Here is a 13,916-nt window from a genome sequence, read left to right on the forward strand (position 1 = left end):
ATTACTACCGCCCACATATATCTCGCGTAATGATCACAACGAAAAGATCCGAGAAATTAGAGCAAATACGGAGACTTACAAGCAGTCGTTCTTCCCACGCACAATTCGTGAATGGAACAGGGAAGGGGGGATCAGATAGTGGTACAATAAGTACCCTCCGCCACACACCGTAAGGTGGCTCGCGGAGTATAGATGTAGATGTAGATGTATGAAATGAAGTAGTATTAGAATTAATACATGAGCTCCGCTGTTTCTGACACTGAAACGCCGAAGGCTTGTTGACTTCCCTTATTTTAACTCTCTTATGGCACACCTAGGTAGTCGCGCACGTTAGCAAGCCGTTTCCCAGATTCGGGCAGACGTGTCGGCCCCGTATCGAATCTGTCCGAGGGATGAACGGCGAAGGCCAGTGTGCTGGCCAGCCTGGATGAGATTTTTAGATGGTCTACCACATCCGACTAGGGTAAAAACTAGCTGGTACCCATGTCTCGCCTGCCTTACACGATTCGCAAACATTTAGAAAATGTCAGCTCACTTCGACACGAGTAAACAGTAGTTGCAGACAAATGGGGCACAGGAAGTCCTTTCTGAGGGTGAAAAAGGCCGTGACAGGGAGGGAATCAGGCCACCATCTACAAATAAAATTGCCAGATTTAGCGATAAAATGCTGACCCCCATGAAGGCATGGAACAGGGCCACGAAAAAGAAAACGACTTTCATTTTTTTGTTTGGTGTTACTCTGTGCGCTCACCGAGAATATTCTTAGATCAGAAAAGACCGATCATAATGACTGTCAGTTCGCAAGCTTTGTGTAAGCTGTTGTTCAGGTGTCCCAGAAATGCAACTGTGCCATCTCTGTACATGAAAGGTGTCACAAAAATGTTGTGTCTAACTGCAAGGGTGAAAAGAGGCTGTCTTCAGGAATAAATCGAGGACTGGAACCCATGTCTAGAAACGTCACCAAACCACGCTACAGAGCATCCAAGTTAATGGTGCCAGCGGCTGGCAGTAGGTTACCCTGAATGACACACAACATTGCGAGACGTTCCATCTACCGTCCGTCAGCATACAACGTCTCGTTTGCTGCGAAGAGGTTGGCATTTGGTAGGCGCCGGGGCCTATTACTTACACGCTGTGTAGTGCCGTTGGATGATGTTTCCGGACACGGACTCCTGTCCTCGCTCTTTCCTCAAGACACTCTCTTCAACTCCTCGAAGTTTGTCGCAACATTTCTGGAACACACTGTATATTGCATCATGAGATCTGTTGTTGATAGTATTTGCTCATTCAGGAGATAATGCTACAGTCATTCATTGATCAGTAGACGGCAAAACGACATGCAGTTGGATAACACCTACTTGAGAGCTGTGCAGAACGATGTGCACTAGCGAGGAGGTTTAATTTTCAGTAGGCTTTCAGCTGAGTTGAAAAAATTGACTGATAACTCTCAAGTCTTCAAATCCAAACTGAAAGGTTTCATTGTGGCACACTCGTTCTGTTCTGTGCAGTTGTTTCTCGAGATAGTTGACAACTTTTATTCTGGATTGTCTTCTAATTTTTTTCGGGATTTACACTGACACACTGATACCTCCTAATATCGTGTCGGACCTCCCTTTTCCCGGCGAAGTGCAGCATTTCGACATAGCACGGACTCATTGAGTGGTTGGGAAATCCCTTGCAGAATTATTGACAGATGCTGACTCTATAGCCGTCCATAATTTTGAAAATGTTGCCGGCGCATGATTTTGCGTACGAACTGACCTCTCGATTAGCCACATGTGCGTTTGACGGGATCGTTTCGGGCGACATGGGTGGCCAAATCATTCGCTCGACTTGTCCAGATTGTTCTTCAAAACAACTGCGAACAATTGTGACCTGGAGAACGTGCCGCATTGTCATCCACAAAAGTTCCATCGTTGTTTGTGAACATGAAGTTAATTAACGGCTGCAAATGGTTTCCAAATAGCCGAACATAACCGTTTCCTGTCAATGATGGGTTCAATTGGGCCAGAAGACCCAGTACATTCCACATAAGCACAGCCCACACAATTGTGGAGCCGCCGCAAATTTCCACAGTGCCTTCTTGACAACTTGGCTCCACGGTTTCGTGGGGTCTGCGCCTCACTCCAACCCTACTATCAGCTCTTATCAACTGAAATCGAGACTAACCTGACCAGGCAACGGTTTTCCAGTCGTCTAGGGCCCAACCGATAAGGTAAAGAGCCCAGGAGAGGCGCTGATGGTGATCCACTGCTGTTAGCAATGGCAGTGGCGTCAGCCGTCTGCTGTCATAGCCCGTTGACGCCAGATTTCGCCGCACTGCCATAACGGATTCTTTCGTCGTACGTGCCACATTGATTTGTGCGTTTATTTCACGCAGTGTTGCTTGTAGTACTGAAAACTCTACAGAAACGGCTCCCTCTCGCTTCACAAGCTGCGACATCGTCGCGAAAAAACACAGTGACCCGTATATGTAATAAGTTTATTTAATTTACGTCTATGGTCACAATCTTTTTTGTTTAACAGATTACCGGTTTCGGTCTTTAATGACCATCATCAGAACTGTTTCATAAAAACAAAGTCCTAATGTACTGGAGCCATAGTGACATCGTCAAATGTTCCGCATGTAACATTTGACGATTCCGCATTTAACATTTGACGATGCCACTATGGCTGCAGTACATTAGGATTTTGTTTTTATGAAACAGATCTGATGATGGACATTAAAGACCGAAACCGGTAATCTGTTAAACAAAACGATTGTGACCATAGACGTAAATTAAAGAAACTTATCCCTCTCGCTTGTTAAGTGAAGACCGTCGGTCACTGCATTATGCTTGGTGAGAGGTAGTGCCTGAAATCTAGGCACACTGTGGATCGCGGAATACTGAATTCCCTTAGGATTTACGAGATGGAATGTCCCATGCGTCTAGTTCCAACTACCATTCCACGTCCGAAGTCTGTTAATTCATGTCTTGCGGCCATAATCCTTTCGGAAGCCTTTTCTCGTGAACCACCTGAAAACAATTGACGGCTCCGCCAATGCATTGCCCGTCGTGCCTTGTGTACACGGTACTGCCGCCATACGTCTATATGCGTATTGCTATCCCATGACTTTTGTCACCTCAATGTATTTATTCTTTACATACTTCTGTTTATAAATTTTCTAATCAGCAGTAAGTAGACTATTTAGTCAAGCTCTCACCAAGCATCTCCGGCCTTTATGGCCCCAAGTAACCTGATAAATAGATAAATGTATGAAAGCAATAGTACTGTGAGAGCTCCGTGCGTTTACATTGTTACGTCACGTCCTCTTAAGCATTTCCCGCATAGAGAACTAAAAACAGAGCACAAGATGCCGTGTCTTCTGCTGCAGTTTATGTGCTGTGCTTCCGCGGCGCTATGACACCTAATCGCTGTTTATGTGAGGAGACTAGAGCGGTACGTCCACGGCAGTGTGTCCCGCGCTAGGAGCAGGGTGGCGACGAGACATTCCGGAGCACGCTTTGGTGAGGCGGACACCGGCGGGGTCACGTTTCCGTCTGCAGCGCACGAGATACGGACGTCGTTAGCGGTGGACACGCATTAGGCGCCACACACACACACACACACACACACACACACACACACACACACACACAAACAGACTCACACAACGCGTTACTATTTAGCTGACCGTCCGGCCGCAGCGGTCCAGGGCGGCCACTAAAGCCTTCAGCCAGGAATGCCGTGAGAAGTACGAGCTGTACATACTCCAGTGCCACGTCCCTGGTCGCGTTGGTAATACGGCGTAGAGGCGGCGTGTCTCCTGTACGGTACTTGTAGCCTACTCCTGTGGGGAGATTGCTTCCTCTTACCCAGTCTGCTATGACTGCAGAAAACAATAACAGGCATTCGCAAAAGAATCTGCGTCTACATGGCTACTCTGCAATTCAAACTGAGCTGTTTGGCAGAAGGTTCATAGACCTATTTTCAGACTATTTCTCAACCGTTCCACTCTCGAATGACGCATGGATAAAATGAACACCTAAATACAGGGTGTCGGGGTTAAAGATATAATAATATAAAATGCAATAACTTGAGAAGTAATTAAGATATTTGTTGACGCTATATTTATACAAGTATGGTAGCTCAAAACGTTTTTTAACACACCTATTACACCTCGATATCCACACCATTAGTGGAGCGACAGACATCCAGTCTGTATTCCACTTGTCTCAAAGTGTTTTGCGGCACTGCTGGCACAACATTTGTGATAGCTGAATGAATGCTACGGTTCACATTCGGTAGACCACGAACTGGCATCTGGTACACTTGATTCTTGATAAACCCCGCAGAAAAAAATCAAGTGGCGTAACGTTGGGTCCCCAAGAGGCTAAGTAATCGATAGACTACCTCTCCCAATCCAGCGATCTGGGAACTCACGAGCCAAGAAATCCCTCACAGTGTTTGCAAAATGGCATGGTGCGCCATCTCCTTGAAAGATTACGTCACGAGGAAGTTATGTCATAGCATACAACTCCAACATACCTACATATGCTGTTGCATTATCTTCAGTCTCCGCGAAGAAGAGTGAACCTTTAATGATGTAGTTCAACAATCCACGTCACAAATCCACTCACGGAGAGTCACGTTTGCACTTAGGCACTACGTGGGGTGGGTTGGGGGGGGGGGGGGGGGAGGTTCAAAAGATTCAAATGGCTCTGAGCACTATGGGACTTAACTGCTGTGGTCATCAGTCCCGTAGAACTTAGAACTACTTAAACCTAACTAACCTAAGGACATCACACACATCCATGCCCGAAGCAGGATTCAAACCTGCGACCGCAGCGGTCGCGCGGTTCCAGACTGTTGCGCCTAGAACCGCTCGGCCACTCCAGCCGGCGGGGGGAAGGAGGAGGTGGTTCAGTTCCCCATATGCGGATATGCGGCCATTATGTGTGTTTATCGTGCCGCGTATATAGAATGTAGCCTCTTCCGAGATACATACCAAATCGATGAATGGCTCTTTTTCTTCCATTTTTGCCAGATTGTCTCGGAAAATGCTTCTGTGACGAATCTGCAGTTTGTACGCTCGTAGCCGCAACCTTTTATAGGCAAGATCGTATACTGTCGAACGAGGTAACTGTAACTGCCTGCCTGCCTGCTTGCCGGACTGACTGACGAGAGCTCCGATGGAAGGATGTACGGATTAATTCAACAGTAGCCTCTGAAACTGCGTGCATAGCGTGTTGGTGCGACATCAAAAGCAAACTTCCAGTTTCCCGAAGCCGCTTTTCCCATTTCTTCATTGTTACGGAAGTAGGAACATCGTCAATGGTCGCAGTCGATACTCATGCCGGAAACGAGTTGTACCAATGTAACAGGCTTTAGCTCCGCGAGAGGAAGTACACACGCCACCACCTGCTGTGGAATCCACATGGCTACTGACGCCCTTTTATGTGAAAAAATCGGTTACACACATGCGCATGCGGTACCAGCTGCGGAAGGCAAACGCAGAAAACTTTTTAAGTTTCCGTACTTGTAGAAGCTAACGCCAATAAATATCTCAGTTACTTCTCAAGTTATTACATTTAATATTGCTGAACCTAGACACCCTGAATGAATATTTCCGTGCGAGCTCTGACTTCTCTCATTTCATCACTGTGGTCATGTCTCCCTCTTTGGTGAAAAGATCTCGCCATAACGAAAAACGCCGTAGGGTGCCACCAAGACCCGCTTCTTATAACCGTGACACCATCTCCCCGATTTCGCAGTACTAGGAAACGAGCTGCCCTTCTTTGAACTTTTCCGATGTCCTCTATGTTTATTATGCGCGTTAGTATGTATTTTATTAACACCTGGGTATCACAATATAAATAACGTAGAATTTCTGATTCACTCATTGCAGAGTTTAAGACGTCTTCTATGGGATGACAGGTTAACTGTCATCTTGCTTCTTCATGGCGTGGATATTTGCATTTGCTAAAGAGTACGTAACGTGGTTTGCATTTTCAACGTAATGCCTCCTAGGTTATCTACAGTGTTTTACAAACAAATTTCTACATTTATGTTTATATTACGTAAAGCTTGTGTGGAGGGAGGGAGGGAGGGAGGGAGGGGGTGGGGTACATTTTACCAAAGGTAGTGACGCCCTCTCGTATTCCACTAGCCTGTGGAACACTGTCCCTGTTCGGATCATACTTACTTTAATTCTCACGGCCTCTACGCGAGATAACAATGGATGCAATAGGTTTGTTGCACAGTCTTCCACGAATCACGATTCTCTAAAAAAATCCAAGAAGGTTTCCCCAGCACGAATCCAGCTTTCTTCCGATGATTTCCATTTAATTATCCTGAGTACCTGCGTTACAACTTCATATGGACTTCCCTGACTTGTTACGATCCTAGTAGCTGCTGTTAAGTTTGGCGCGTAGACTTTCTACTTTGTGGTTAAACTGAAGAAGTGAGTTAAGTTCGGGGAGCTCAGGCACCAGGTCTCATTCTTGTTGTGACATACATTTGGATGAAAACCTATTAGGAATCTTCATGACGTATCTCGCATTTTAGCACAACGGAAGGAAAGGATAGCTTATGTCCTACCCGTAATGGTGAATATACTGAAAAATAATAAGTATTTGTATTATCTGTACACACTTGTTTCAGTTTACTGCCATATAGAAGGTTGATACAACGACATTTTCTCCAGATATACGGTTGGCGGTAGAAATTATGTGGTCCTTTTAAGGCAGAAAACATATTCGAATAACAGTTCCGCTATGAAATCACTCGGAGAGCGTGTCATATTTTATTGAAGTTTACGCACTGCAGCTCAAAATACGACGTTTGTTAACATTATGTCTACCGGGAAACGTCTTTACCGCGTCAACGCTCTTTATCTAGTTGCTTCTACTACCTGTAAGTACTATGGTGTTTCGGAAATTTATTGAGTCTCTTCATAAAAAGTGTGGAACATACTGCCTATGGACATTACGTATGAAGCCTGTGTGCGTCATTATTTTCAAGTTGATATTATCGAAGTTCTGTTCTGAAAAAGCTCGTAATTATTCCTTTTGTTTTGTTTAGTCTCAAGTCGTTGAAGACGGATTACCGTACAAAGACTTTTTCGCTTACGCAAATGTGAATTCCTGTACACTGGCAGTCAGTGTAGAAACACTTAAATCAATAAAACTCTCGGAAAAAAGTGAGTGGCAGCTAATTGTTGCCAAATACGAAGTAACGCCCGTAAGGCTTATCCGGAACCTAGCATTAAAATATCCAGCCTCGTAATTGAGTTCAGCATATCGTTTTGGTGCTCTGTCAGAAACTGCACGGTACGAATCAGAAAAATTAGCGAACATATCCTGATATGTGTCGTATGGTCCGCTGTTAGAGCGATGTGCCCTTGATTTGAACGCTGGTGAATTTAATTAGCATAAACATGATCCAATACGACTAGTTTCTATCTTGAGTGTTATCATTAACTTGCCCATAGCATAAGAACTCGCTTCTGCGTCAGTGTCGTATACAGCAAACATATTCACTGATGTTTTGTATTAAAAATAATGTAGATTACCACTTTGATTCCAACGTTTACTTTTACTGCAGTAACAGCACCTAATAAGGACATGGTTTTTTCATGTTTGGACTCACATCATCTCTATCTTTGTCGAGATGTTCCGCTGATGCTTCACTTTTGGTACCGAAATGGTTAATTTAAAATTTTCGCCCGAACAGGGACTTGAACCCTGGACCCTTAGGTTAAAAGCCTAATGCTCTACCGACTGAGCTATCCGGGCTCTGAATAGTCACGGCTCGGAAACCCGTTATCCTTCACGGACTCGTGACTCAGTGGTGACGGAGTGATGTAGGAGGCGCTTGGCCTCGTGCGGTATATTGCCAGGCGCCGAGCGGCCAGAATAAATTTTGCTGCCAGCCGGTGTGCTGTGCCGATGAAACGCGCTGTGGCGGTCTTGGTGTACTAAGTCAAGTGAAATACTAAGTTACTTTATAATGAAGTCCGCTGAAGTTCAATGGTCATAGTGGAGAGCAAATATAGAATTTCGTATCTAGGAAGGTAGCGTGGCCGAGCGGTCTAAGGCGCTGGTTTTAGGCACCAGTCCGAAAGGGCGTGGGTTCGAATCCCACCGCTGCCAGAAATTTTTGAAAAATAACTATATTTAAAGAGTAGCGTCTTTCACTCTGATTAGACTATCTTATGTTTAACCTAAATAGAGACATCGTACCACGACCGATTTACCAAATCAAAACGTAAGCCAGATGATTCTAAAATGGATTAGTGCTGCCCGCTGTATTTTTTGCGCATCTTAAAACTACAACGGTTAAAAACGTCAACGAAAACCGGTCCCGAGCAGCTCCCGGCGGTAAAATCTTTTCCGCTGTTTTATGCAACGGAAACAGTTACACATATAACAGCCCTGTCCGTGGGTATCCTTTAGCCCCCTGATGCCATGAATCAGAAATATCTTAAGAAGAGCGTGGTGAAATTTGGTTCGCGCACATTCATCAGTCCGAATCGTGGGTAGTGGTCAATGGTAATTTAAACGAACTACAGCCGTGTAAAAGAATTCGTGTAAAAGGTTGACCTGCTGTACATACATTTGTGCCATTCCTTTGGAGCCTCTGTTGGGGAAAGAGATAACGGCGTATTGACTTTATTGTCTATGGATTGGCGACCTTGGAGTAGTCGTAACAAACGCAGCTGATGTCGAAGCTGTTAATATTATCTTGTAATGATATGAGAGAACTTCTGGAGCGGAAATAGGCACAAAAACAGCAGTAATTTCCTTGTGACCCAATGAAAGTCACATCAGTCAGTGTCGGAATCAAATAAAGAAACAACATGGGCTATTAAGCAACTGTTCTAGGCGCTACAGTCTGGAACCGCGCGACCGGTATGGTAGCAGGTTCGAATCCTGCCTCGGGAATGGATGCGTCTGATGTCCTTAGGTCAGTTAGGTTTAAGTAGTTCTAAGTTCTAGGGGACTGATGACCTCAGAAGTTAAGTCCCATAGTGCTCAGAGCCATTTGAACCATTTTTAAGCAACTGTTTACAGGTACACATGCTAGTGATAAAATCCACACCGAACGACTACCCGTTGATTTTTAAACCTATCAGCTGCTTAGCAAAAAAACTCATCCCAGAGGACTCGATGCTAGCAATTTTGATCCAATACCCTTAAAGTAGATCTGATGCAAAATTTTTAAGCGTATATTAAGGTTGCATACAATGAAATTCTTGAGACAGAAAAGTTTTTGTCCACTAATCAGCACGGGTTTAGAAAGCACCGCTCGTGCAAAATTCATCTTGTCTTTTTCTCGTAAGATATCTTGCGGACCATGAATGGAGGGCAACAGGCAGATTTCAGATCCGTAGATTTACAGAAATCATAAAATGTTACCCATGTCCGAGGGTCCAAGCTCACTAAATAGTTTCTCAGACATGTAGGTAGCTCGAAGACATTTTCAGTAATAGAACCCAGTACGTTGTCCTCGACGGCAAATTTTCACCAGAGACGCAGATATCGTGAGGAGTGCACCAGCGAAGTGTGATAGGATCGCTCTTGTTATCTGTATACATAAAAGATGTGACTGATTGGGTGAGCAGAAAACTGCATCTGTTTGCGGATAACGCTGTAGTTTACAAGAAAGTGTGAACGTTGAGTTACTGTAGAAGGACAGACGATGAAGAGGTAAGAATTATTGTCTGATGTGGTGAATGGCAGGTAGTTACAGACGTGGAAAAGTGTAAGTTAAAACAGAGGAATAGCAAAAACAGTTCTGTAATTTTCGAACACAGTATCAGTGCTATGATACTTGACACAGTCACCTCGATTAAATACCTAGCGAAATGGAATGGAAGAAGCACATAAGGCAGGTTGTGGCGAAGGTTAATGGTTGGCTTTGGTTCATTAGGAGAATTCTAGGAATGTGTAGTTCACCTATAAAGGAGAAAGCGTTTAGAACGATAGTGCGATCCATTCCTGAGTACTACTGGAGTGTGTTGGATCTCCACAAGGTCAGATTAAAGGAAGATGTCGAAGCAACACAAAGGCATGCTACTACATTCGTTATCGGGATGTGGCGACTATTACGGTATGAACTCGAAAATGAAACATCTTTCGCAAAACACTGTGGAGAAAGTTTTTTGAACCGGCATTTGCTATTGGTAGGAGAACGATTGTACTGCCATCAACGTAAATCTTGCGCAAGGACCGCGAAGTCGACGTAAGAGAAACCGGGGCTCCTACAGAGTTGTATAGACAGTCGCTTTTCCCTCGCTCCATTTCCGAGTGGAGCAGGAAAGGCAATGGCTTGGTTCAAATGGCTCTGAGCACTATGGGACATAACATATGAGGTCATCAGTCTCCCAGAACTTAGACCTACTTAAACCAAACTAACCTAAGGACATCACACACATCCATGCCCACGGCAGGATTCGAACCTGCGACCGTAGCGGTCGCGCGGTTCCAGACTGAAGCGCCTAGAACCGCTAGGCCCCCACGGCCGGCCAGGGCAATGGCTACTGGTGATAAAAAATACCCTCCACCATGCACCTTGCTGTGGGTTTCTGAGTGTGTATGCAAATGTTGATGTGGAAGGCGTGGTACAGAGCGTTATCATCAACGTCACAAAGAATTTAACAGTCGCAGGGCGGGCAGCGTGTGCTGACTCCTACGACGAAAATAGATTTTTAGTCTTCTAGGCCACCTGTCATCCGAAGCGGGAAGAGGGAGAACTAGGACTAATGGAGTTCTTTCCGGAATGCTCGACACTACTCGTTCACCGGATACTGAGAACCATAGAACGACATTCGAACATCTCTACAGCTGCTTTTCCACAGGTAACAGCCACGTTCGGAACTAACCCTCTTCAGTCTCTCTCCTTCCAGTCATTTCCAAAATGGCATTCGTCCGCCATTATTATATTCGCGTTGCGATACAGCGAAGAAATTGCTGCCGTTTTTTTTAGGGCGACCACCGACAAATGAAATGTAAACAAGGCTTCATAGTCCGCAGTTCGTGGTCGTGCGGCAGCGTTCTCGCTTCCCATGCCCGGGTTCCCGGGTTCGATTCCCGGCGGGGTCAGGGATTTTCTCTGCCTCGTGATGACTGGGTGTTGTGTGCTGTCCTTAGGTTAGTTAGGTTTAAGTAGTTCTAGGGGACTAATGACCATAGATGTTAAGTCCCATAGTGCTCAGAGCCATTTGAAGCATTTTTTTAGGCTTCATAAATATCAATAGCAGGCATTGTGGCGTATAGGCAGTAGTGAGCGCTAGTTGCTGCGAATTAAAAACCGAATCACACCTACTACTACGCTTTGTAAGCTTGCCGCACCAACTTTATGCAATTCAACGAGTGTGGGGTTCACAGAGAAACGAACACCTTGGAGTATCGCACTACACGCCCGGCTTTTACAGCCACACATAACACTGCTAGGGAAACAACCAACACAATTGACGGAGCTTCACTATTAATACCGTCACAACTTGTGATTTTGAGCCATTTCTAAACAACAAGAGGGCAGCAACAGCGTGGTCTCCCGCTAACGCTGCTCGTGCAATCGTCAACCTACATCAAATGAACATAACACGATCAAATTTGTTATGTGTATAGTGGGAGAAACACAAGTCGAGAAAAACACAGTATACAATAAATATCAGCAGACAAGTTCTTGAAGAACACGTTCTAATAAAAATATTAGAACAAAATCAAAGAATGACGTAAAAGCAGATCATCACAACCTTTTCAAATAACTGAAAATTATCAAGCAGTTGTAAATAAACTTGATGGCAATTCACGTCTCGGAAAAGGGCTTTCGGTTAAAAAAATACTAGGAAAATGTCATTGTACCATATTCATATTATTATTGTTATTGCGTTTTAATTTGCAAATTGTTTTGTTACTAAATAAAAGTTCAATTTCACAGCTGCCAAACGTTTTTGCAAAACGGTAACTTTTTTTCAGAAGTGGTATCTGTGTGCTGTTCTAATGCTTTAAATTTAGCCTTTGTAGACAGAATAGCCGTATTGTTGATAGCATAAGTGTTACGACTGAATTGTGTGTTGTTGGACTACCACTCATTTGATTTATTTCTTAATTTAATAGCAAGCAAAGGAATTCACTTAAAAAATAAGCAAATGAATAATATGAGTTGCAGCAGAAGAGAGCAAATGGTTTAAAACAGCTAAATTACAGTCAATTATTAATGCAGTTTCTACCATTGTTCCTTTGAATTTATGCTTTCCCCGACTGATCCCACGTCCCTCAAGGTCTTTCTTAGTTATGACTCTGAGAAACAGGATGAATGAATGTATGAGAGAGTGTACGGCATTTCTCTACGTTGCAACTTGCACAAAGATACGCAGGAGAGACTCGGCATATGCTAAAACCACGGTGCACCACATGTGGAATGATATTCTAGAAATGTGGGGGCTTTTCACTATCAGAAAATTCTTCCATTCCGAAAAGCATGGAAATCGAAATGTCTGGTGAATAAGTAGTTCAAATACGTATGATTTACTTTCATTGCCTGGCTAGGCACTAAGAACTCACTTTCGTTCATCATATTACATGATTCAGAAAAGTCAGCAATTGTGTCAGTCATGGTGACATAGTTGCAGACTTTCCTGTATCATCTAATACGATGAACGAAATCAAATACGTATGTCGTAGTTCAGACATCTAACAGTGACGTCGTCCAGCATATTATGCAGAGCACGGTTACGGCGTACTATTATATTATTGACATCTTGCATCTCCTGAACCTAGTTAATTTCTATGTATTAAGTTCTGCTGGCCAGTTTTTGACGATACGGTATAGAAAGACGCATTATCTGAACATCCGCGTAGATTATGGTGCTGATTGATAACAGATGAACCTGGTAGCAGTAGTAAAGGTTTTTCACAAGATGCTGACAGTGCTACATCATGAATTTCGACAAATATATAACAGTTGCAGGGCACCAACTATTGAAAATGTTAAAATATACTAACCATAAAAATTTAAATGCTTTCTTAGAACCCAAAATCCTACACTATGTACACTTTCCAGTAACTAACAACACGTGTACCTAATGTTCTGTTATTCTCAGAAAAGGCATCTTTTCCGAAGCATTTTGTGCCAGCAGAATGCGAACGAGTGTGTTGCTGCAATTCATTATGCCAACGAAATACGGTGCTCGTGTCTGAGGAAAAGTTACGAAACTGATTATGTTGGGTGAAAATATGAATTTAAGGAACAATTATTGACATTTATGTAGGCGGTAATGGTCAGTGCACGCGCGAGAGTGGCACTGCAAGAGATTATGAAACGTTTCAAAATTACTTAATCATATCACTGAACGCTTCTTAATAATGAAAATCAAAAATCATTTACTTTACTGTGACACGTAATGCGACAGTGATAGAGAAACGATACTTCACTAGGATGTTGCCGGCCGGAGTGGCCAAGCGGTTCTAGGCGCTACAGTCTGGAACCGCGTGACCGCTACGGTCGCAGGTTCGAATCCTGCCTCGGGCATGGGTGTGTGTGATGTCCTTAGGTTAGTTAGGTTCAAGTAGTTCTAAGTTCTAGGGGACTGATGACCACAGCAGTTAAGTCCCATAGTGCTCAGAGCCATTTGAACCAGGATGTTTACTGTCTTTGAGTTCCGCTATTTATTTTCAATAAACACAATTCATTAGCAGAAACGCGATAAATGAATATTCAATACGTCACTGTTAGCAGCAATGTAGAATCACCCAAATAAATATATAAAATTATAAAATACTGTTAATTAGTGTTTGAACTTTGCTTTCCCTGGAGAATTTAACATCTGAGTAATTACTTTCTCAAAAAGATAATTAATGTAGTTAAAATTGCAGAAGTTAGTCATCACTGTTCACGGTAATTACGGGCGCAATTGTCGCAGACTT

General features: G+C 43.7%; 1 protein-coding gene and 2 non-coding genes across 3 annotated transcripts in view; 2 read left to right on the plus strand and 1 right to left on the minus strand.

Annotated features, from left to right (window-relative positions):
* Positions 1-13,916, plus strand: part of LOC126419451 (uncharacterized) — a 1,200,562-nt gene that overhangs the window by 77,911 nt on the left and 1,108,735 nt on the right. The window lies entirely within an intron of this gene.
* Positions 7,706-7,778, minus strand: Trnak-uuu (transfer RNA lysine (anticodon UUU)). Its single transcript has one exon. It is a non-coding gene; the product is annotated as a tRNA-Lys (tRNA).
* Positions 8,056-8,135, plus strand: Trnal-uag (transfer RNA leucine (anticodon UAG)). The gene has a single exon. It is a non-coding gene; the product is annotated as a tRNA-Leu (tRNA).

This window comes from Schistocerca serialis, chromosome 9, assembly GCF_023864345.2.
Source record: "Schistocerca serialis cubense isolate TAMUIC-IGC-003099 chromosome 9, iqSchSeri2.2, whole genome shotgun sequence".
Classification (NCBI taxonomy): Eukaryota; Metazoa; Arthropoda; class Insecta; order Orthoptera; family Acrididae; genus Schistocerca; species Schistocerca serialis.